This window comes from Tinamus guttatus, unplaced genomic scaffold (assembly GCF_059628265.1).
Source record: "Tinamus guttatus ecotype Peru unplaced genomic scaffold, ASM5962826v1 Tinamus_guttatus_pri_ptg000030l, whole genome shotgun sequence".
Lineage (NCBI taxonomy): Eukaryota > Metazoa > Chordata > Aves > Tinamiformes > Tinamidae > Tinamus > Tinamus guttatus.
In genome coordinates, this window is record NW_028288564.1 from 643084 (window position 1) to 668912 (window position 25829).

General features: G+C 37.6%; 1 pseudogene; it reads left to right on the top strand.

Moving 5' to 3' along the window:
- Window positions 1-25829, top strand: part of LOC104569018 (uncharacterized) — a 173289-nt pseudogene that overhangs the window by 18185 nt on the left and 129275 nt on the right.

The window sequence follows — 25829 nt, forward strand, 5'->3', positions numbered from 1 at the left end:
TCCTTCTGCACCCTAACTGGGTGAGCGTACGAGCATATCCAGGGCAAATATTTGCACATGCAAATTTGGAATTCGTTTTCTACAAACACTTGCACGTATGACTTTCAAATTAGCTTTCTGCGAGCATTCACGCTGCTAAGACACTCTAGTTCAAATATTCATAGAAAGTGAACATAAAAGGGCCACAGGTTTAGGTGATTTCATTAAAAAAAAAAAGAAAGAAAAAGAAAAAAATAACAGAATATCCATGTACAAGCCTTTGTAGCATTTTGTCCACTTCTGTCATTTTCTGGCCGACCTCCTTTAATGCTGAGAACCAGTACGTGCTCATGCCATACAGAGCAGCAACGGCAAATTGCGCTGTCTCAAATATATAGTTAAAACATAAACTTTACAATCTGCAGTGCATTTGCAGCTGTTTATTGATGGGAAAGTAAAGCACAGCATGTAACCTTTAAAATACATAATCCATACCAGGTCCCAAATCTTTCCCTTGTGTTTCATTCAGTCCATACTATGGATGGCTGAAGCAGCAAGGGGGAAGAGGCAAAGGGCTTTCCGGGCTTTTGTTTTTCCCAAAAAACATTTAGAGCAATATTTCTTTAGATATTTGCGTGTACTTTATGCATGCGATCGCTAAGGTTGTTCAGCCGTCTCCTTTTAGTGGAGCAGAGAGCACGTTCAATCAGAGATGTGCCCAAGCTTTCAAGAAGTCTGATGCAACCGCCTGTTGGTGCACAGGAGCAGAGTGAGTGTGTACAGGGTTCGCTAACTACCTGAAATACCTCCAGGTAGCTCAATCTGTCTCCAGTTTCAACAAGAAAGAAGGCCAGTTCAACAAAAATATTGACTTTAGGTCTCCCAAAGGCTTTCTAGTATTAGTTTGCTCTAAGTAGCTCGTGATTTAGAGTACAAAGGCATTTCCAGAATGCATGTTTAACAAAATGACATAGCAGATAATTGAAATTTATTTGCAATTTTCAAACTACAATAAACACAATTCTCCTTTTCTTTCATTAATAATCGCACGGCTAATGCATAACAATCCCTCTGCAGCTTTTACAAGCAAACTTGAGCTGCTGTGTTGTAATAGCTGGAAAAGTTAATGTAGCTTGAACAAGGTTCCTAATTGTCCCTGTCTCTGTCATATTTGTCTACTTGAATGGTCCTAAATACCACAGCGATTAATTACTACAGAGCAGGTATTACAAGATGTTATCATCCTTCCCCAACTGTCTGGGTGAATGGAGAGAGGCAGTAGATTGTTGCAGTGTTTCATCTTTGCACTTCCTGTAAGGCACTTTAACCAGAAGATTTAATGTGTCAAAGTTAACTGCGTTCTCTAGCAGATATTCACATTCTAATTAAAGATTAAGAACGTAGTACATTACACTGTGATTTGTCATACATGGCTTGTTAAATAGGAAACCTACCGGGATTCCCTAACATTTTATAAACATTATTCAGGGCTTTTAATGTGGGCAAAGGAAAAGATTATTCAGCTGCTCTGCAGAGTGGGAGGCAGGTCATCCTCCTCCCCCCTTCCCGAGCTCCCCCCGCTCCCTCCAAATAAATAAAGAGGAAAACTCAAGCAGTTTCTACACTGGAATTCTGGGGAGACTTCTATAAAGTATTTGCTTCCGTGTGCTCATGAAGAAATACATGCATATATGTGCACACAAACACGCATATTATACATACATACATGTCTTAATTATTTTTTGGCATTTTTCAACTTTTGCTGTCAGCTATGTATACTGAGGTAGGAAGTCTTTGTTTGAATTAGAGTGGCAAAGGCAGGAGGAAAGATGAAACAGTTTTTCAATATGCAGAATGTACTTTCAGCTGATTCTAGCAATGCTGAACAGCGCACCAGTTCCAGTATTAGTAGCAGAGGACTGGTTCACATTCTTTGATTGCCTGAGGAATAAATTAATGAGGTTACTGGAGACAGTGAGCATTTGCATATTCACGGATGCTTATTAGGTATAAAGTGAATGCCAGGTGCATTGAATTTTGGGAATACTAGCTTTGTTTTTGGTTTTCTATTTTTAAAGCAATCACATATTTCTTTTTTTGCCCAAAGTGGGAAGTTCTGTGAGAAACACATAGCGTTTGTAAAAATAATAACACACAAAAAAAAAAAACCCAGTAAAGACAAAGCTTAGCTATAAGATATACATCAGAATAAATATGATACAGCATGAAACTGGGGTCTATCTTAATATCTTCTTTGGAACAACAGTTCAGATGACTGCAAATATAAAAACAGTTGTTCCAAGACATAAGGAGAACAAATGTTATATTTTTTCACTGTGCTCCTTATGAGCTTCTAGCTTTAAATAGCAATAGGAGAACTCATTATGAAGTTACCTTCTATAATGTCCAATGCTTAATTCTAAAGCACCAATTTTGCAGTGCATTTTGCTGCAGAGAAGCTCAAACTCAGCCTGCAAAGCACAGAAGACAGAATTACAAAATTTGCTCGACTGTTTCTCCAAGGAGTATTTGCACATGGTTGCATTGTTGTCAGTGACTTCCGTCATTGCTGTGTGAAAGCACATTGTGTGAATGATTTGCACTGTATCTCATTATTCTTGGAAGTTTTTATCTGTATTGTTTATTTGGAATCGTTATCCCCTTTGCATTCTTGAAGATTTGATGGGTTTTTTCTTCCCATTCTTTGCCTGCCCATATGCTATAGAGCACAGTATTAGCACTGCTTGTTTTAGCGTAGAAATATCTGTCAATTGAAAACATGTGTATTGTTTGTTCTGCCTTTCGCTTGTCTTTTACAACGTAAGCACCGAGCATATACATGTACATAGCACACAGGCTTACATGCACTGCACGCAAATATATGCAAACACACAAGCCCACACAGATGCGCACATACTAAATTATTGGTATCAGCGAGTCCCAAGCAGCTAGTGAAGCAAAATCAAGCAGTGATAAGTGTTTTCTTTGGATAATAATATGTATTTACAAACAGGCTCCATTCTGCCCCCTTGTTTCACAGAATACTGTGCTCAACTTCTCTCTCCTGGATGTTGCACTGTGTTGATCACTGCCCTGCCTCTGCAAATCCTATTTGAAAATCTCATTTGCAGCATAACTGACAACAAAGGCATTACATGGTGTATGCCCTGCATATTCTGCAGACTGTTCCTTGCCTTTGTAAGTTATTGCTAACTTCTGATGAAAATACTGTGTGATCAGTTGATGATCTTTTTTATTTATTAATAGTCTGTAAAATTAAGTGTGTAATCAAAGAATGGGTGCTTTCTTAAAAGTGCAAGGTGGAGTGCATTAGATTAGTGGCACATAAAAGCAGATGTTCTTTACTGCAGTAGGCCTTTCTCTGGATTCTCTAGGAGGAAGGGACTTAAACTAAACATTAAATTGAAGAGGATTCTAAGTTGCAGTCCCTACCACTGCAAGACATAGAATTCCTCTTTCTTTAGATATGTATTTCTCTGTGTGTCTTCCAAGATGTAATTCTGATTCATGATTTAAAAAAAAAAGAAAATAATTTGATATTTCAGTGTCTCAAGGCAGCTTCTGAATAATTACATGCAAAATGATCTATTATATATTTATTGAAAATACTATTGCAGAGCACAAATGTGCATTTTATTCAGAAAGGTCATATTTTAAAACATCCATTGTAGCTGATTCACTAACGTCCAGGATTTTTTTTTTTTTTTTTTGCCATACACACAGCACAGATTTTTTTGATTATGTAGATTTTTTTTTTCCTATTGCAGTTTCATATGCAAAGCATGCATCAGCCACATCCATGCTATCTCCTAAAGCAGTCATTCTGAAACCCAGTCTGGGGACAGTGCAGACTAAATAAAATTTCATTTTGATTTGGCCTCCTGCTGAGAATGGGACTGCTTTGTTTCAGGCGGCAGAACCAGCAAGCCAGAAAGGTATGTCCTGTTTTGCATGGCTGATGGTGTGACTTGAGGATCACAATCAGGCCGTTCATGCTCCCAGGGCTCGGCATCTCATCCACATCCTGTACTGTCTTTCTCTTTTCCTTTCCATTTGCTTTCCTTCTGTGCCGCCTGCCGTCTACCTGCAGGGCAAAGGCATGGCAGACCCTCACACTATTGTTTACTTTGGCATATGTTTAATAGCTGCATGGCTGTTTCAGGGTAGGATTTTTTTTTATATTTTTTTCCTTGCCTTTGTGCTTTTTTGTTACCCCCCCCCCTTACCCACGTTCACTTTCCTTATTTTCTAGGTACTGAATACACAAACACTGACTTAACGAAAAATTATGTAAGTGCTGATTGCACTGCTTTGGAGATTTTACTAGAATATTTGTAATGCAGAATTTTTGTTGTAAATCTGAGGAAACATTTAACAGCTTTGAAAGACTTCAGTTTTCACAGCCCTTTAGAGCTGTTTAGGCAGAAAAGCAGTCACCCATTACAGTTAGAAAGGGGAAAAAAAACGATCTTAAGAAGGCGTATAACTGCTTTGCCATCCTCACATGCTTTATAGTTGCAAATGCAGCGTTTGGCCAGGGGAATATCAGTAAATATTGTCCTGTCTAAATATTAGTGTTTACCTTAAAAGACAGTTTGCATGCCAAGAGAAACTGGACTGCAAGCTCCTTGCTGCTGCTGCCCCATCTTTTGGAATAGGAGCTGCCAGTCAGGGAAATGACCCCTGTTTTATGTTCGGAAGCAGCTTTTGGTCAGGGCAGTGGGACACCTCTGAAAGACCCCCTGAGATGGGAACTTCTCAAAAGTGGATTTTTCTGTCAAAACTGCAGTATGCTATACTGTGAATATTTTTTGGGGAAAAAAAAAGTTTTTCTCTTAAAATTAAATCAGTGTAAAACTTACCTCAGACAACGAGCAATATTTTTTTTTCCGATTATTCTGTATTTTTATATGAACAATGCCCCTTTTTTTTTTCTTTATAAGGTCAAATACAAGGGTAACAATGATAACACCAAGGAAAAATTAAATCTTTCTACCTCTGGAGTTTAACAGTAAAAAAGGGAAATACATAGTATATGGTAAAGAGCACTGACATTATATAGGAATCTATTTCTTTAAGGTGATTTACAAACACAAAATTATTACTGTATGCAACTTGCCCTTGTGGTGGGTGAAATTAAGACTGCTAAGCTGTTCCGCAAATTCTTATGGAACATGTATAGTCAATTACGACACTTTGTGTTCAGTTTAGCACATTTTACTTCCAGCGCTTACTTGTTACTCCAATTCCATGACTTTCATCTTATAAACAATTATAATAGATTATTTAATCTTATAACAAATTTGTATTTCAGTGTCCAGCTTTTTGTGAGATGGTCAGTGGGGCAGGCCCTTGGTGAAGCCATGTGGATCTTCAGATGAGTTTCCTAACTTTAAAAATCATTCCTTCCCCTCTTCCTTAATTAAAAAGAAACAAAGCAAAATAAAGCAAAAAACGCCTTGGGTTGGGGGGAGAAGGTGCATCCAACAAAAGTTTGGAGGAAGAGAGAAACAAGAATATGATGCGTCTGTGGCCTCCCTGTGCATAGGGATAGGCCAGATATTAGTTTCAGCCACATGCATCAACCTCACTGAACTCCAAGAGGATTTTCTGCACATAACAGAGGGCAGGATCTAGCCCTGCATATTTTGTTTTTCAGGGGTGTTTACAAAGTGAAATACAGCTTGAGAAGGCTTTAAAGAAGCTATTTGTAGCGATGCCACAATTTCCTTAACAAATTGGAGGCAATAAGAGAACTACAAAAAGGCTATAAGAAACAAGAATTACAGCTTTTTATATGGATATAGTTGGAAAAATGATCAGCTCTGTGTGTTTTCTCCATAGTATCTCTAATTCTCCTGCTTCACCCCTCAGGTATCGTTGGGATGTCTTCCAAGTCACCAACTCTGATTTGCAATCATAGCTTATAAAAATCAGTTTCAAGTTTATATTTACTATAAATTTATTTTAATGGTTAAATACAAGTTTTAAGAGAAATTAAACTCTAGACATTGTGCTACAGTGTATCCTAATTCCTCCTTGTCAAAACTCACAGTCCTAACAGACTTTTTGTTGCATGAAGAATATTTTATGCTATGTCAATTGCTGCATTAAAAAAAAAAAAAAGCAGATATGCCAGATATGCATGGATCACTTGGAAACAGGAAACATTTATTTGTATAAAATACTTAAGGAAGTCAATAGAAGGATTTTTTTCTTTACTCCCAGTCTAGAAATATTTTGAAAAAGAGTGGCACTTGTTATAGTTTAGAAAAAACAGCTAAGCCCCACAGTACTCTTGCTGTACTGAAAAAAAATTTAATAATTACATACCTGTTGTATATAACCACAATTTAATACATATATTACTCCTGTGTTCTTAGGAGATCAGAGTATATTTTTGAGATTTGTCTGTTGGAGCAATTACTTGTGGTCATTTTCTGGATCAGTAAAGAAATACAAATGGATTTCAGAAGTGCGTTTTGCATTTACCACTCTTACAAGACAAAAACTATAAAGATATCAGCCCAAAGTTCAAAAACAAAAGGCGATATTCTTAGATAGTTTTATAAGATTTCACTCAGTGGACATGGCAGTGTTTTTCCTTATGTATATTTGTGTAATTGAGGGAGGAACCAGATCCAAAACCCCAGATCAGCTGCTTTTAATACGACATCATTGCAAGAAAACAAGATACTTCTTCATGTAACTCATTTAAATAAATATATGTATATATTAATGCAAGAGATTTTAGTTTTCTTAGGTCTCTGACTTTTCTCTTAGGCTTTGTGCTTTTTCTGGATGAAGTGACTTGACTAAGAAAAGTCAGAGCAGAATCCTATGGAGGAAAACAGATCATCTAAACCAGAGAAGATGGTAAATCAGGAAGTTGATGAAGGCACTCAGGAAACAAATGCCCACTTGTGGCTTTATATATGTGCATACTTCTGCAAAAATGAACTACATGATGTCAGTATACACATGTATGCACATACAAATGTGTTTGTACAGACACAAAGATATATATATGCATGTGTGTGTGTATACACTTATATGGAGCACAGTCCCCAGGTCCCAAGGGCCCACCAATGATACATGAGCAGAGAACGTTATTGAGAGCATACAGAAGATGAGAAATTTTATGATCTGTGTATTTGTTTTTCTCCAGCCCATTGGAAACTCTAGCAGCTCAGCAGCTGAGTAGCTCTGAAAATCATCCAGAAACAAATTACTGTTTGCCTAGTGCTTGTATGTTGCCCAAAACCTTGCTGAGATCAGTAGGAGTCCAGACATGAAGATCTGCCTGCAAGAGCAGAGCCTAAGGATCTGAGACTAGTTCCTTGGCCAAGCTAGGGTAGAGAGCTTGGAAAAAGGTCTTTGATAACCCTGAACTTGGGATCTGTCAGCAGAAATAATGGGCAACTCATTGTCATTCCACTCCAACTCCCACAGTGATGTTCTTACTTTATACACCTGATTTGACCAACACTAATAAAAAAGAGGACTGAAAAGCTAGTAGCAGATACTATAAAATTACATATCAAAGGGCAATTGACTAGAAGCAGATACTATAAAATTACATATCAAAGGAAAGCAATAATATCCTGTCAGCAAGTATAGGCATGAGAAGCCATTGTGTTCACAGGCCAAAAGGGATGAGGAGTAGCATTGCTTTGGTTTGGGATAGTCCTGCCCATTCCCCTTAAAACAAAACAAAACAAACAAAAAAAAAAAACAGATTTTTATTTTAAAGAAGTTTAGGTTAATCACAGGTTTCACTGAGGTCACGGTATGCTCTGAAAATGAACACTGTCCACTGTCAGTTAAATCCTCATTACGCCATGTTTCCGGCTTCCAAAAAGCCTTTCTTGCCAAAAAAAAAATATATATATATATATAAAAAGATGTGAAAGATACTCTCAGTTTAAGGGAGGTATTCTTCACTGTAATGACATGTTCCTCCTGTAGCTTCCGTTTGAAAAAATTACTAAAACAAGCTAAGTTGCTGATGAAATGGCTGAATGTAAACAGAAAACCAGCTTCGGACCAAAGCTACAGAAGCAGAGCTAACAAGCTGGCATTGACACTCTTTAGGAACAGAGGCAGAACCAAACAGCCTAGCTCAGCAGCTACTTCAGAAAATCTAATGTTTTCTGAGCAAGGAGGAGAAGAAGAGGAAGTTCGGAATTCTTGAAACAAAGTGACTAGAAAATCCTGTTATTTATAACATATACACACCAGAGGAAAATCCACCATTGGGATGACTTTATTAGAACAAAGTTACACCCAGGGAGAAGTATCTTTTGGGGGAAATCTGAAGTCTTGATAACCTAAGAGTTGGAAGATTGTGTCAAAAAAATGCAAGTTGACCTCCTATGTATTTTAGCGTATAAGTATGTTAAGATGTTAATTATTATATTGCAAAAAGTGGTTATGTATATTAGTTTAGTGTCTATCATTGTTTCCATATCCAAGGTTGTAAAAAAAAAAAAAAAAAAAAAAAAAGATTTTCACTATAAAATCTGTGGTAGGTGGAAGAAACTGCTAGTGAATATCTAATGAATATTATATAGCACAGAAATGGATTATAGATTTATAAAAGCATCCTCTCCTTCATTAAGAGTTCTTTATTCTATGGGGGTGGGGAAGGATAGGTTGTAGCAGCATTATGTTCTCACGGTAAAAATACATTTAGTCTCCTAGCATCTACTGCAACTGGTTATTCATTATATATAATTTTCTTTATTTTTAAAACCCTTTCCCCCTACCAGCTGTCTAACAAAGGCAAGCATGAAAATATTCTCAGAATAAACTTTTGGAATCATTTGCATTCAATGGGGAAATTCCATTAGTAAAGTAGTACTCATTAAAAGTTACTAGTGACAGGCAAATCTCAGAAGACTCAGAAGAATGGTTCAAACAAAACAAATATAACAACAATATCAATGTTTCTCTACGGTATTTTGAATAATACTTTATACAGCCTTGTCCCAAGGAACCTCTTCGTATTGCTGGGGTGGGGGGTTCTCTTTTTATTTAGTATCTTCTAGCCTTACTTCTATCCCCCTTTACTTTACTGGACAGAACAACATCTCCTCCTGGGTGACAGGTTAAAAATTCTTTCAGAGGAGACTAATTCCATACTTTTTTTTTCCAGTAGTAACAGAGAAGATCTTCTTTCTGCAAAGAGCAGCCACAGGTGTATTAGGAAATATTCTCCTCCAGACATTTGTTGTGTTTTTTCTTTCATCTCCACTGAACTGAAATTTTCCTAGATCATTGTGAATTGAAATAAGTATATTTAAAAGGTTAAGAAACACCGTGGCTAAATAAGATCCACTAGTGCACCTGTTCTGTTGGACATACTGCAAATGACAATCTATCAGATTTGCATCTAATTGAACTGAATAACTGAAGTTACATTTTAGTAGGTTGGTGGGTTGATGGAGATGAAGAAGAAGGGAATCTATTATTATTATTATTATTATTATTATTATTATTATTATTATTATTATCCTTTTGTCTCTCTTTCATTTTATCCTTTTTTTTTAAATTGGGATCCAAACTGAATCTCTTTTTAAAAAAAAAAAAATTACACTTTAGGGAGATGAGATGAAAAGACTAAAAGCTGTCTCAATAGGATCAGCTAAAAGAGCAAAATAGATCTGGGTGTTATCAGGTTAACAATGATAACTCACCTTAAGGTCCCTAAAAATAGAAGTGAAAGAAGCACACCAGTATTGAAGAGCAAGGGGGCCAGAACAAAATTCTGAAAAACCCCATAATTAACTGGCAGAGGGTCAGATGAACACTTATTAAAATGCAACGAAGCACAACGGGGTGTCTCAAAGATGGAGTTTCGATCTTAACTGTGAATTTCTTGGTTTTGTCAGTTCCATCCAGCCCTGCCATGTTATTTTAATGAGTACCTTTCACTACATACTTCCTTTGAGAATTTTGGGAAACATCTATGTGGAAAGTGAAGATTCAGGGGTAGGGTTCCTCATAAAGTATATTAAAAAATAAAACCATAGTGATATTTTAAGTTGTTTTCGATGTGATGTTTGAGCACTGTGAGATAAATGCATAATTTACCTTCCAGTTGCAAAGGCAACTGGCAAAAGTCTTTATTAAGGTATAATATTGCTATACTAAATGCTGTATATTGTCAGTCCCACTTTTTATAACATCCATATAAGCTGCCTCTTAAGCTGCCTCCTTCAGACAATTTTGACAAGGACCAATATTTCTCTTCACAATTTACCTACATCAACTCCTACCCTACTGTAATCCAGAAACAGATGCCCATGCAGCATATGTAGGTAAAGTATCTTGACAAGAAGGTTTTAAAGCTTTCTTGACCATAAATGTTGCTTGTTACCACAAAGAGAAGTCTTTTTTTAAACTACAGACTCCATCTGATTCCATCTGATTTTAACACCTCTTATCCTAAATTGGCTGGTCTGCTTTGTTTTTTGTAATAACATACTGCCAGAATTTTTGTATTCAACCTAACTGAAATCTAGGGAGAGCTGAGAGGGGTCAGGAGAAAAGTAGAAAAAAGACAGGAAAAGAGGGAATACTTCCTTAGCTCTAGCAGCAGATTTCTTAACACTTGAAGGTTCTATATGCTACATTATTTGTTGAAAACATGGTAAGATTTTTAAAATGAATGTAATTTAGAGTACATAGTTATATCACATTTATATGTGTTTTCTCATAACATAATATGCTGACAATGCAGAAGAATATTATGAGTAATTGACCTGGCTAAGGTCCTGAAGTCCATTGCTTTATGCTGTTGTAAGTTGTCAGTGTACTTAAGTCCATCAAGCTTATATTTCCAATTGTATTTTCAAGTGCACTAATATTTAGTTTCTGACATGTGGGAAGAGTTTTGTTTTGTATTTTTATTTGTTAGTAAGAAAGATTATGGCATCTTGGATTTTGCAATTCCCTCATAAATTATTTTAAGTCTTCTATGCATATGTGCTTACCCCCACACACATATTTACCACTTGGAGGACAAGCTGGGTAAAGCAGAAGTGTAATATCACAGATTCCCTCTCCGAATGAAGGACTGTCCATCCGTGGAAATCCAAAGTGCTATATACTCTCTGAAATACAAGGGACAAAATGCTGGATAGGCACCTGTCAATAACCTGCCCTCAAGCCCTTCTTGCTCTGTGAATCTTTGCTCCCTTGTAGTAGTGGCCTACATAAACAACAGTGTTACTACGCATTAACAAAAAGGGCTCACATCTCCTGAAATCCTGCTCTCCAAATCTGTTGTGCTGAAGGGTGTCAGTCCTTGCCTCAAATATATAGCCCTATCCCATGATGAATGCACGGTGGGATTTTCTAGAGAGAAGGGCTGTAGGTATTTTGGTAAAATGTGAATGGTTTTCTTTCAGGAAAGCAGGAAGAGGATTAAAAGAATGGGAGAAAATGAGAGAAAACTGTCATGAAAAAGATTGGAAAACAAAGCAGAGACAAAGCTCTTTAGGTTGCAGAACTGATTGCATGTCTAAACTAAGAGTCAGTGAAATGAAACGTTTAGATCCAATTTATCTTATGCAGGAAAACAGGTTCTGAGTACTGTTTGTTAACAGGATTGCACCAAAGGCTATGTTTGATTCACACCAGCCTGCAGGCTGCACAGGCTGCAGTTTTACAAGACCCCAAGTATTGAGATTTGAAAGCTGAGGTGTAAAAAATATGATACCTATCTGAATTTCACTTCCTCTCTGCACTGCTTGTGCTTTTCTTGTCAAAAAAGCAAAATCTTCTCCTCATCCTTCTCTTTCTACTTGTGAGTTCTTCTCAATTTCTAGTTTTAGGTCATCTAAGAAGGGTGCAATAAAGCAGCAGGATGTGGCAGGTGAGTCCTTGATGCAGTTCACAGGCCCTGGTACAGCAGGGGGTCCCTGGAGCTCACAGTCATTATGCCCTGTGAAGAGACTGGCTCTCATGACACTTTTTTCTTTGACCTACCAAAAGCACATCAAAAGCAAGATGCTTTTAATATAGAGTGGCTCATGCATTTAGTATTGGGATAAATATACCTTTCTGAGGCAAGACTCTAGGAACTCTGTTAGTTTTCTGTGCAACACTTTTCAGGAAGGACTTACCTCCAAAAGAACTGTGATTTTGTCAATCTGAATAGGGATTCAGGTTTCCTCCATTATCTTCTCAGTCCCTCCTAGCTCTCTATTTACATAGGACCTACACTGCCTCTTTCATGAAATCATTCTTTCTCCACTTATTCTATGCAGTTCCTCACTGGTCTCTGAGATTGGGGTGTTATTTATATGAGGAGGTCTTTCACTGGTTCTGTTTTTTTCTTTCTGGTTCTTTTCTTCTTGTGACTGAAGATCTATTTCATAGTCATACTCTGTGAAAAAAAAATATATATTTAAAAAAAAATCAAATCCAGAGGTAGCATAATTCTGGAAAGACATTGGACACTGACCATTTACACAGTATTTTGTGGCATCCGCAGTTCAGCTAGAGCTGTGAGCTACCATCCAGAAGTTTGGCATAAAGAGCCACTCTTAATCATAAGCAGTCCACACGCATAAGCAATAGATCCAGTAATCCTGGATCCACTGGTTACGACACATACATGGGCTACTTGCAGAGCCTCAGTAGTCTGGTTTCTCTCATATCCCAGGCAAAAGAAAATTTTCCTAAGTGGAGCAGCTGAATTTTACTTAAAACTGCTCCTTCAGCTAAATCTTACTCATTGCAAGAGAGAAAACAAAAAGCATGAGCCATTCCATATGGCAGGTGCATGGAATTGAAGCTGAATGAAAGTCATGGATAACAGAAGAACACTCTCTTAAGCTTTCCCAATGGAGTCCCTTTCTCTTCGTTCTTTTCCATATCTGTAGCCTCTGCTTCTCTCTGCAGAAAAATTCAAATCACAGCTTGTCTTTCAGGCCACAGTTCAGTGATATAGCTGCTCTGTCAGGGCAGTTAGCTGGAGGACTCCCAAACATCATGTCAGATTGCACTGAGATTTCTGTTCTGCCAGGTGTACCACAGCGTCATTCTTTTGAGGTTAAGCTCATAGAGTAGACCAAGGTGTGAACTCCCAATAAGGGCTCTGTTTTAACACTTTTCCTTCATTTTTGTGGCCTTACTGCTGTTGTGCCATTACTGAAGTGTAGTGTCCTTACAGCTGCTAGGAATCACTTTTTGGTCCAGGCTCAGGTGAGATACCAATCACAGAATCACAGAATGCTTAAGGTTGGAAGGGACCTCTAGAGATCATCTAGTCCAACCCCCCTGCTCCAGCAGGGACACCCAGAGCACATGGCACGTGCGAAGCACTGGAGCTTTCCGTACAAAAAAGTATGATAGAACCATCTCTTTTGAGACCTCTTCTTGCTTCTTCTTGCCCTCCTGGAGTACAAATCCAACAACATCATGACCCCTCTATCATCTGTTCAGTATGCTGAAAACTGCCTTCCAGAATTTCTGAAGTAGAGAGACTACAATCCTGGGAATCCTTGGAAGAACCATTAAGCTTGCCTTTTTAGTAATGGCTTCCACACATTAAGTGGTTTGTCCCTGTAACTCTCACCAAACAAATCAGTTTTCACTGTCTGTAGAAAGTGAATTGTGAAACTTAAAAATTACAGGAAATAGGACTTTATTCAGCCATTAGTTCATGCAAATGGCAGGACCTTGAACATGCCCAACTTGTTCTTAAAATCTCCCAGTGGTAGAGACCCCGCAGTCTCCCCAGGTAAGGTAAGTGTTCTTCTCTAGCGCTTTGCTTTTCTTACAATTAGAATTTTTTTCTTAAAGCCTAACCTAAATCCCCCTTGCTGTGATTCAAGGCTATTACTTCTTGTCCTATCCACATTGGGCTTGTCATGCAGATTATTCTCTTTCTCTTACATATTTCTCAGATGCTATCATTTCTCTCAGTCCTTTTTCCTTTTAGACAGAGTAAATGCGGCTCCTTCAACTTCTTTCATAGGTCTTATTTCCTAATTATTCTCTTTGTTTTCTGCCGACCTCTGCTCTTTGATTGGTCTACATCTGTTTTTTTAAGGACAGTGTTCAAAAAGTAAACACAATACACCAGCTGAAGCCTTGCCAGCACCAAGTACCAAGCAGAACTTGCATCATGGGCTTGTTGTTTCTTCCCTAAGAAAGGGTTTTTTGTTGGTTTCATCTTTTTCTTTTTTTTTTTTTGTTTTCTTGGATAGCTGCTTGTTTCAATCCATGGTACATCTGCTATTCTGGCTGTAAAGGGTTGCTATGTAATAGCAGCTAGTGAGGTTTTTAATGTACTGCTTAGGCAGTTAAGGAATGAATTTTTAGCATTTCTAGCATTTTAAATGCTCTCCAAGCATTTCTTGAATAATTTTGTCGTCGTTAGGCTTTACAATACAATTTTAAGGTAGACAAATATTATTGTAACCATTTTTCCTATCAAGTGGTTGAAGCACTCAAAATGTTCTGTGCAAAGGGACATTTTGTCTTGTGCCTTGTGAAAAGAAAAAGCTTTGCTGCTTTCTTATGTATGTGACTCTGCAGTGTATTTAAAATCTTCTTCCTCAAAACATGATTATTCAATGAGTGTGTTCATAGTGCAGGTTTCCAAGCCAAGTCTCTCTTCTTAAGGGCTCTCAAAGGTGCTTAACTGTAAGTTCGTATGATTAATATTTTGTTCATTTTTGTGTTTTCCATTTAAGTACCTAAATTTTGGTCTTTCCTGTGCCCCAGAGCACTTTGCCAAATTCTTGCATCCCTCTTGGGACAGTTTTCAAGGAGAAAGGAAGGATGGCAACTAGAGAAGACAGCACCAGAGGAGAACCTGAGCAAGAGGTTTCAAGTGGCAAGAGAGAAACAGTTCCTTTCAACAGAGATGAGGCAGAAGTGTTCATCTCTAGGCCCTACTTCCATCCAGAACACAGAATTTATTCTAAATATTCTTACTTGACATGTTCCTCTAATGTCAGGAAACATCCGAAATCCACTTAAAAATGTGTCTTACTTCCCCCTTGTGGCTGATCCACAATGAAGTTGACAATTATTATTGCTACTGGGTTTTCAACAGTTCAACTAGCAGAGGTCAATATTTTGCATCAGTAGTTTGGGAGTAGTTTCTACATGTCCCTCTTGAGGACACATGTGGAAATCAGAATGGTTCTACATAACATTACGCATAGCTACTTTTTTTGTTTGTTTGTTTTACTTTTCCCCTCTTGTTTCTAAGCATTATATGCATTATAAATTGGGACGTTGCATCAATCCTACGTTGTCAAGGTGTTTGCACAGGATACAATTTGGTACTTCAGAGACATGTTCTTGTGTGACATAAATTGAAATCATAGCAGGTCATAATGCAGCACAACAGGTGTACCAAAATGTTTTAAGTGGTTTCTATTTTTTTTTTAAATCAAGTCATAATCAAGAACAATGGTAACCATTAAATTAACTCTGCAAATCCTTGCAGACAAAGCAGCTGGAGAGGGAAGGGACATTTTTACTATTTGCAAAGGAGATGCAAATGCATTTGTGCAGTATAAACCATTTTCTTTTTTTGTCTTTCATGTGTGGTGATAAAAGTATTTTTCTTACTAGTATAACATGTTTCATTAATACAATGTTTAAATAATTAAATGCAGTAACTCTGGAGGCGATGGCTAAGATAAAAGTTTGCAGGCAATCCATTATTGTGATCAGACAGTACTTCTTAAAACCCATGGAGATGCAATTTAGTAATTTAACTTCTGAAGTCAGTTGTTTAATAAACTATTACATTTTAATATAGTTTTGTTCTCGTCAAAGGGAATGATTCATTTCCCCTCTGTCAATTGTTCCAGCTGAAGTTATTAATGGTTCCAGGGTTGAGGGGGTGCTGGGTTCCTGCTTGAATATCATTACCATGCTGTTCCCACTCTCTAGATGTTGTCACGGTAGTGTTACATGTGTGGTCTTTACTGGTTATAATTATTTTGTAGGGAGAGTGACTGCCATCTTTTCAATATTGATGTATTTCATTAGATATAATTCTGTTGGCAGAGAGTAAGAGATTGGTTGAGGGGGATATATAATTAGTTGTAGTAGGATTAAAGGACTATTAGCATACTCTAATAATGGATGTCCCAGAAAGAAACCTGGCAAAACTATTAAAATGAGAGAATATAATACCAAACTAAACATTACCTCTGCTACCATCCAAGTTTGTCGTAGTTTAAAACAGTTCCACTTGCTGAAGTTTCAAAATACCCTTTTACTTGTTTTCCTTTATTAAGAAAGCTTTTATGAGAAATGTATTCTTAAAAAGCAAAAGGCTGAGTTTCTCTGTATTTGTTTTATCTACTCCTGTGAAGACTCTAAATATGCAACTTTTGGGTGTAGGTTTAATTTTATCTGCTTGGCTCTTTCTTTTGCAAGTTGCTGCCAACAGATAAAACATTGCGAAAGGAAGGAATGGTGATCAGCTAAGATACTCTCCAGATCCCCTTGCATACTGTGCCTCAAACTGGTCATTATAACCCACGTGCTGTGGAGTGGCTCCCAGGGCTATGTGACAGCTCCCCTGAGATTTGGGAGCCTAGGAAGGCAGGGAGACGGATAGTAGTGGGAAGGAGCTCGTGCTACAGCCTCTCAAACAGCGTTCGCTTATCACAGGCCTCGGCGGCACGTGGGATTATTTATGGCTGAGTCCTTTACCATGGCTCTTAAGGTTTGCAGATAAAAAGCGCACGCCACAGTTCCTACTGCCTCTCCAGCGGAAAAGATGGAAATGGGCGTTATTTGAAATTCAAGGAGTTTTTACTGTACACAGGAATAATCCAAACGTGGAATGGGATTTGTTATTAACTGTAAATCCCCTTTCCCCTAAGAAAACCAGAGTAAATGCAGGAAATAAGCTCCCATTATATACCATAGAGACAATGCTTCATTGTCTGTTATATTTTAAAGTCATAAGTGAAAAGCAAATGGAAAGTAGAAGCAAATATTAAAGTGTTAATGGGATTGATCCTTCCACTGTGCAGTTAACAGGAACTTTTGTAGCTTACTCACAACTAATGAGAGAAGATTATATATACAGAATATACGATGTCTTATTCTTTGAAGTATGTATTATTCTACATCCAAATCAAACTCAGAGGAAATATCCTCCCTTTAGTCTCTCTTTTTTTTAAGACTAGTTCTGCACATTTCAAATTTATTTACTCTATATTGTCATAGTTTAAGAAACTTTGAAATACTCCTTTAAACAAACACACATACACAAACAAAAAGAATCTCTATTAAAACAATTCCAAATATGCATTTCCAGAATTCCTGTAGCTTATTGTTATTAGGCACCTGCAAGGCACATAAGATTTAATAAACTCTGAGTTGCAACCAGAATTTCCTTTCATGTGCTTTAGAAATTTTGCTCAGTCAGCTTAACTCCTTCATCTTCAAGTTTCCCTTCACAGAGGAACATTCCCCAAAAGACCATTCTTCCTTCACAGCCCTGTGCAAGCCTCAAGGAAATATTCTCTTTCCTTGCTTTTTTGTTTGTTTGTGCATTTTTTGATTGTTTATTTCATTATATTTAAGATAACCTGCACCATAACCCACATGGGGTCCCACTTGGTAAAGTCAGTCGGGGTATCTTTGCATTCCAGTGCAGAATTTACTGTAGACATGCTTTTTATTACCAAACCCACATAGCAGTTCAGCTCTCCTTAAACATGATCCCCAGCATTGCCTGCTTCACTCTTCTTTCATTTGTCTTCAAAAGATTTTCCATTTTCTTTGACAGCCTCTGAGTTCCAGCCCTACAGGAGACAGTAGGCAGAATGCACGTGTTGAACAATTTTTGCTTCAGGCAAAGTGGCATCTTTTCTGTAAGAATCTGCACGAGCTAGTGAACTCTGCCCATCCTGGGCTAAGTTTATTTTCTCTCTCTCTTTCTTGCTCACTATCGCTTAAACTATTTGACCCAGATAGACAAATCCTTCGAACACCTAAATTGCATGCCCCGGAATCACACTGAGTAAATCACACTCAACATTTGTGCCCCAAGAGTATTGGCCATTACCTTTACCCTCTTTATTCTGCCAAGTTTTGTCTTTCTTCTTGCCCCTGTGACTCTGCAGATCATAGCACACAACCTGTTGCATTTTGCTATGAAGGCAAATCTAGGGTGATTTAAATACTCTCTATTAGCATTTCTTTGCTTGTTGTAGCATCTGAGCCCTATAAAGGTGGTTCCTACTTAGAAATGCAAGTGCAGAAAAAAGCTAATTTAAGATTAGCTGCTTGATTGTTCTATTGTAAATGTCTTCTAAACTGGATCTCCCCTTTTCCAAATTCACTTTGGATGTATTTACATAAATCTCAAACCACTACATCAACAATAGCCATATCTTGCCCATGTAATGCTGGAGGTACTGGGTCTGTATACAACAGCAAAAGCTTTCTTGTTGTCCTCAAAGGGAGGATATAGAGAACAATGCATGCTTGATACCTATGCATCACTTGTAGCACTATGGTAGCCTCGGCACTGACATAATAGAAGCATCAAATAAAATAATAATACTCAAATGATGTTTGCAAAGTTGAGCTCGTAAATGTCAAAGGTGATTTGAAGTGGACAAGAGTGAGTCTTAACAAATCAACTAGGGGCTGTTGGTAATTGTTTCTGTTCTCGGTTCTTATTGAAACTAATATTGGACAAATTGAAAGAGTGATTGCCTTAGAGCCTTCACAATGTCTTCACCAATCTGTTGCCCATTTCCATAAAAAATGGGAGTGAAAATGGCAGCTGACTTCTTTTGACCTCTCTCAATTTCACTGTGGCTCCTGTCAGAGGCCTGAAAGAACAGGTTTTCAGGCAGACCATTATCTTCTGTAGCAAGTTAATTTTCAGAGAAATTGAAAAATATCAGTCAAATAATCTATTTAAGCCTAGTCTTTCTGTATGTGTTATGATCTGAATGGTAGCAAATCAGCAAAAAATGAAAGCCTCTACTTGCAAGTGAATAAACAAGTGAAGGTAGTTCCTTCATCAGGCATTTTCTCTTGTAATACCAAATTCTTCTTCTGTCTCTCTGTTCTCATGGTTTGGCTCTTGGGGTTATCTGTCAGGTTACCTTATCAGTCTGAAGTTACCTGAAGCATATGAATCCTAGCCCTTTTCCCAATTTACTAATTTCTACTCTTCTGGAATCACAGATCAATACCTATTCAGCCCATTTGCCTTGCTAACTCTTCCCTTTCCCATCTAGTATGTTTCCTTAGATTCACCATGACACTTCAGTTCCAAAAACTGATTACAGAAACACTTCTGCCTTTTAAGATTTGCTTATCCTTTCTTTTTCATGGACTTTTTCCTCTTACAAACCTACAACCCTGCAGAAGTTTCTTTTGCTACAGAGAATGAAACCCATTGCCCATGCATATAAGAGGTGTGCAAAAACTTTCCATAAGCCTCCTTTATAAGCAATGACTGAGATCCTCATATCCTGAAAAGGCAGTGCAGGCTACATAGCCAATGCTTTCCTCCTAGGAAGAATCTCTTTCTCTTGTAGAGGCGACTGTGGACAACGACACTCCTAATTTTCACTCATCTAGTAAGTACTTAATATTAGGTGGAGAACTGGAGCTTCTGTGACTGTAGGGAGCCCTTAAAATGAGTACTTCAGGATGATAGTCACTGCTGCAGATAGCTTGGCCTAGCAGTATTGAAGTTATGCAGCAAACTTCTGACTATATCATGTTAACAATTTGGGCCCTTTTTCATCTTAGCTGTTTTCCTTCTACATTTTCTTTCTACAGCTTCAACCCCATGTTGCCAAGCAAGTATGAAGACTTACTACAGTTCTTTTTTTTTCCCTTAGGTGTGTCTCAGCCTATATCTTCTTTGCACTCTCACAAATCAACTGTGGATTTCAGAAATTCTCTCACAACCACTCTTCTTTACTTACTCTCTTTACTTTCCAGGCCTAGACTAGCAGATCCCAATTTTCACCTGGTCATCAGTCTCTTCTTACAGTAGAGAAGTAGATTTCCTTCTCAGCTGTGAGCACAGAACATTATAGAGATAATCGTGATTTTCACCTGTGTAGAGAATTAGATGTCTGGCTAACCTGGACAATCACAGAGGCCTCTGCTTGCCTTAGTTTTATTGCTGGAAGGACTCAGATGGCATATCTTAAAAATTCATTTGCTAAAGTCTGAAAGCGTTTCCTGCTGTGAAAATTTAAAAGGACACATTGTTTGCTTTTGGAATGTCTTAACTAAAAGAAATTAGCAGTTAATCTGCTGTTCCTGAAAATGTGACGTCTCTTGTAGTTTTGGGTTGTTTAGTATAAAATGTTATTTCTGGATTGAAAGTAGAGTCTTCAAAATAGCATATCTACAGTTTTTTTTTTTTCAATAGCACAAAACAAACTTACTCTTTTCTTTTGTATGAATGGAAAGAATAAACTTAGACTTCAGAAAATTCTTTTCACTTTTCTCCTTCCACTGTGAAGGATCACTGTGTTTAATTAAGGACAGAATCACCAGATATACTCAGACAAAGAAGATCAGAGCCCCTTGGTTTCTATCAGCAAACATAATTTAATGCTAGGGAAGAAACTGCCCAACAATATAGACACTGAAGTAGCAAAACCATAGATAGTTATAACTGCCATTCTGAGATCCTTTGGAAACAAGTTATTGACTGACCATGTTATAAAGTCGCAATGCCACAGCAGTATATCAGGGCTACTGCAAAGGTATTCTAGTTTCCCATGCAGTTAACACACAGCTTTGTTGCAACTGCAAAATAATGTCCTGCAATTGAGAACTCGGTAAGGGATGTGTTGCTACTGTATCAGACAATTCCTCTGATTCCTGTTTTCAGAAGAGATGATTTTCATGCATGCACAAAGTTTAAAGATATAACTGGTAGGCTCAAAATTTGACCTATATTTTTTCATTTTTTAACTTCTATGTATGTAGATTCCAACTAGCAGTGTTCTTACACGTAGTACTGTGGAGTTGGGGTCTATAGTGCTTGCAGACTGTATATCGTTAATTCATCAAAGAGACCCTGTGCGAGTAGTATATTAATCTCTTCCTGTTCTGACTGTCCTTTTTAAAATTCGTTTTTTTCCCCCCTCCTCGTTGATGTCAGGAATGACCCAGTTCTGATCAGCAATTCTCAGTGATCAGAATTAGCTTTGGTACTAGTGGCTAGTAGATGTGTTTGGACTGAAAATTGGCTGTGAGTTTTCTTACTGCAAATATTGCATCACCATATGATGTAATGCATGCAGTAAAATGCTCATAATTTCCTACTTAACATTTTATATTTCTTTACTTTGAAGGAATGAACAAAACTAAATATATCTTTTTTTTTCCTGAGTTTGTTAGTCCTTAATCTTGTTTCAGATTTAAATATCAGGCTATTGGTGATATGCAAATCTCCCATAAAAATCTCCCTCAATATTTAAGCTCTTTCCCTAAATAAGGGCTATGACCTGGTCCGTTTACTTTCCTCGGGGCCAAGCTTTTGACCTTGGTGTTCTGTGTTTCCCCTCCAGAGATTTTTCTGTGTTCTCAGAGGAAGACACAAGATTCTTTATATAAGATGTGAAGTGCTTAACACTGAGGATAAAACAGGACTCTGTTCGCTCTTGCAGACAGCTGGGCTGACGGAATTGCTCGCCATCTAGGAGAGTGGCATTCTGTGACTTTGCAGGTGCTGGAGAGTTAAAAACAGCATGGTTCACCTCTTGGACAGGTAAGGCATTAGATTTCAAGCCCCTACTCCTTAGTAAGAAGGCAGAATAAAAGGGCATTGTGGCAGACAGCAGCATGGGAGGTAGGGCTCGCTGTGGCTGGAAAGTGAGCCATCTCTGCTCAAGTATTAAGCATGACCTACTGTCCTCTTCCCCCATTTGCAGTGCTGTGGTCCAGCAGGTTTTCGGTCTCCAGGGTCATAAATCCACACACATAGACACTTTTCCCCCCATCAGAGCAGTCTGTCTTCTGCAAAAAGCACCATCTTTGCTCCGTTTTTCCACTGAGCCGAGGGAAGCAGGCAGAGGCTGAGCGGTAGCAAATCGTGACTGCCAAGTTGATGCGCTGGCCGGAGCGTGGGGCTGCGACGCAGCTCTGGGAGCAGCGGTACCATGCCCCGCTTGTCTGCACCAAGGATGCAGACACCTGAGGGCATGACGTAGCTCTTACCTGTCTTGATATACCCTGCTCCTCTTTTTCATTAAGAATTTCTAGAAAACTTTACAATTGGTGGCACTCCGCATTCTTTCTCAAAGGAAAGGCTTTCTCAGAGCCTTTCTGTCAAGTGTTTGTCAGGAATTTAAGTCCTAGAATTGCTAATAGGAGGGAGAAAAAAGAAAAAAAGTTTTAAGGAGTATGATTTAAATGTCCCATCCTCTTGTCATTAAACAACTTCAACTTCCAATCTTTTGTCCCTTTTGATGTCATAATCCTCCTGGTTCTCCAGACTCATAAGTATTTATCTAGGGAAAACACAGAAATCAGCACCTGAAAAACAAATGCATTTGAAGGGAAAAAAAAAAAAAAAACAGTTTTGATGGTTTATTTATAAGTTTAAAGAAGAGATAGCAAATAAGTATATTTATATACATATTAATTTCACTTTCAAGTTCTTTTATACCTGCTCTTTGCAAATTGGAACGAAGAGATGGAGTTAGTGATGTTTCTGATATCACAGCCTGATTATCAGAATGCAAAGACTTTGTTCCAAGTCATACTGTATATATTTTTTCTAAACTTTTGCGTGTATGTCTGTCATAATAGAAAATGCAATGTAAAATTCCATAGATTTGATCTGTCACGTCAACTTTAGATAGGACTTTTTTCTTCCATGCAAAATCGCACTTTTAAAATATGTATACTATATAGCAATTAGAGTACTGTGTCAATCAGTGTCCACTATTTCAACCTGCTATATTCATTTAGACCAGCTTATACATTACACTCTATTCAGGCTGCAGAACTACCATGTCCTAGAATGAATACAAACTGCGGATAAAAAGCTTTTTGTTTCAAGTCTCCACAAATGTGGAATCAGTTACCAGTTGATTTAAGAACAATTGGGAGCTCTTCCTGTTTTAAGATGGAACCGAAACAATACCTCATGATGACTGGAAGTTGATGTAATTGTTTTAATTGATGTTATTCTAGTGTTATCTTGGTTTATTGTTTATTTATATGCATTTCTTTATCACAGGTCATGCTTGAAAGTAGGCTTTCATCTCAGCTTACATAGCCAGCTAACAAATATATGTATGTATGTATATCAGCTACACTTGTTTATATCTGACCGTACAACCATATGTATTCTACATATATTTCTTGCTTTTATGTTTATGCTATCGATTAAGCCATCTGAGTTTGATTTCAGCTTGACTTCAAAGTTTGCAGGACAAACCAAGCAAGTATGCATCTAATAATATCAGTTAAATTATTTTTTGGCTCCTAAAGCACAAATCAAGTTAAAGCATTAACTAGGCACACATTGCCATGCTTTTTTTAAGCAGTCCATTCTTTAGCTGTAGGATTGTATGCCAGTGCTGCACATTAAGCAGCATTAGCATTCAGAAATTATTTCTGTATCTCTAAAGGCAAACGAGATATTAAAAACAATGATACCATCACTTGTAGAGAAATATATTCTGCCATCAAGTATTTATTATAACAGCTGATAAAGTAATGGCATGCTGAATTTGTGTTCTCTGTGAATGATAAATGCATGTGTAAGCACCCCTACCTGCCTGTATGTATCCAGCAAGTAAACTAACCAATATACAGGAGGAATAGAGAGGAAGAGCAAGTCATTATTTCATCTGTTCCATTTACAAACTCACAAGTCACCAATGTACAGCTGGGAAATGTGTTTGTCTCAAAGCTTCAAATTTGTGACATGTTAATTCATAAATAATTGTAGTCACATGCGCTTCCTCGAGGGTATTAGCTCAATATTCCCAATACAGTACACTCTACTTGTAATAGAAAAGAGTAGAGTGGACAAAAGTGGTTTTCATAAATCAGTCAAAATTGCTCAATAAATCCAAAACATCTTTCATTATTTCTAACAGAAAATGAGCTTAGTTATGTAAGCAACATTTTTTAAATTTGAATGGTCTTTGGAAACTGGCAGGTGAGGAAATAAAGGGCAAAGCTACATTATTTTTGGTTATTGAATCTGTCAGCTAAAGGTTTCACAGCCCTTGGACCAAATATTGCTCTGACTTGCATCCCATTCTAACCCACAGACCACCTTATAACTAGATACAAAATCCTTGAATTAAACAAGTGCACATTTCTATCGGGACACTCATATGATAACATTGCCTGTGTCATTGTCTAAATGCAGCTGTTTGCAAAAATGTTTTCTCCCAAAAAAAATGTTTTTGGTACTCTGACTGCTGAGTGAATAATGCAGTATGAAAGAAACCTGAAGGAGCCGTTAGGGTCCATTGTGTCAATCCAGCTGCTACACATGCATATTAAGTCCACATTTAAAAATGCTTGTGAAGCTTTTTCAGCTTGCTTTGTTTTGTAGTCCATTTTTAAACATTCATACTCCTTCATTTTCAGGGTACCTAAACCACTTTGAACTAGTCCTTGGACACAATACAGTTTCAACTGAAAACTATTTTAGTTGAAGATTTTTTATTATTATTATTTAGGTGAATTTCAGGAAAAATCACATAGATTTAGTGCAGAAAAATAGTATTTCCTTCAGTTACTAAAAAAGGCTTCTCACCTCCTCTGAGAGCTGGTTGTCAGGCTCCAGACAGCATCGGATTCCTACTCCTGAAAGTAGGAATTAGAGTGGAAAACTGACTGACCCTGACTGTTGTTATTATAGTTCAAACCACCACAAATTTCTCTTGATAAGTATAGTGTTCTGTTCAAATATAAAATTAATCTCCTAGACATATGGTTGTCATCCAAAACTTCATATTTCTAATAATTCATTTGCTAGAATACTTTGAATTCAGAGAATCAATCTTGTGAGTGTAGCATAAGTACAGCATCACAAATGAGAATGCCAAATTTAAACTGTTTAGTCTGGGAATTTATTGCTGGCACTGGAATGGTTGTTGGCAGAACATGTCCATATAGGGGGTTCATTCAGCTAGTTCATTTCCAGGCTATGTCATTAAGCAGTGGTTTGAGGACACTTAGTATTTCAATGCAGTAAACAACAAAAGAGAAAAACAAAAACAAAAAAAACTCTCTGTATAATTGCATATTGATACCTCAGAGTTTTAGCTTAAATATTAATATGATTTGCATTTATAAACTGGGAATTTCTTAGCAGTAATTGAAAAAGTTTGTCATTAAAACAAGCTGTCAGTAGCCTGAACAGTGATACTAGTCCTAATGCTCGTTTTGCAGATGTTGATGCACGTTCTTCTTATCTTGAGCGTTAGAAGCTCCAGCTATATAAATAATGTCTAGCAAGCAGCTGGTGCAGGGATAGGGGCAACCTGTTCATGAAAATGACTAGCTTTAGGAATTGTCCTACTCCACGTAGAGAATGTGTAGGTCTAGATTGTTAATTATTCTTTCTTTACTAGTGGAAAGTGGGGGGCTGAAGGCTGAAAGAGACAATAAGACCAAGCAAAATCTTGCCCTTTCCTATAGCACACTGCAGAAAAGTGTCAGGCAGAACCAGACACCAAGAATTAATTTTCCAATAGAAGCTAAAAAGCTTTTATTCCCAGCTAATACTCACATACACACTAGTGACCAGCAATCTGGGGATGTGAAACATGGTCACAACTCATCAGGTGGATACACATCTATATTAATTT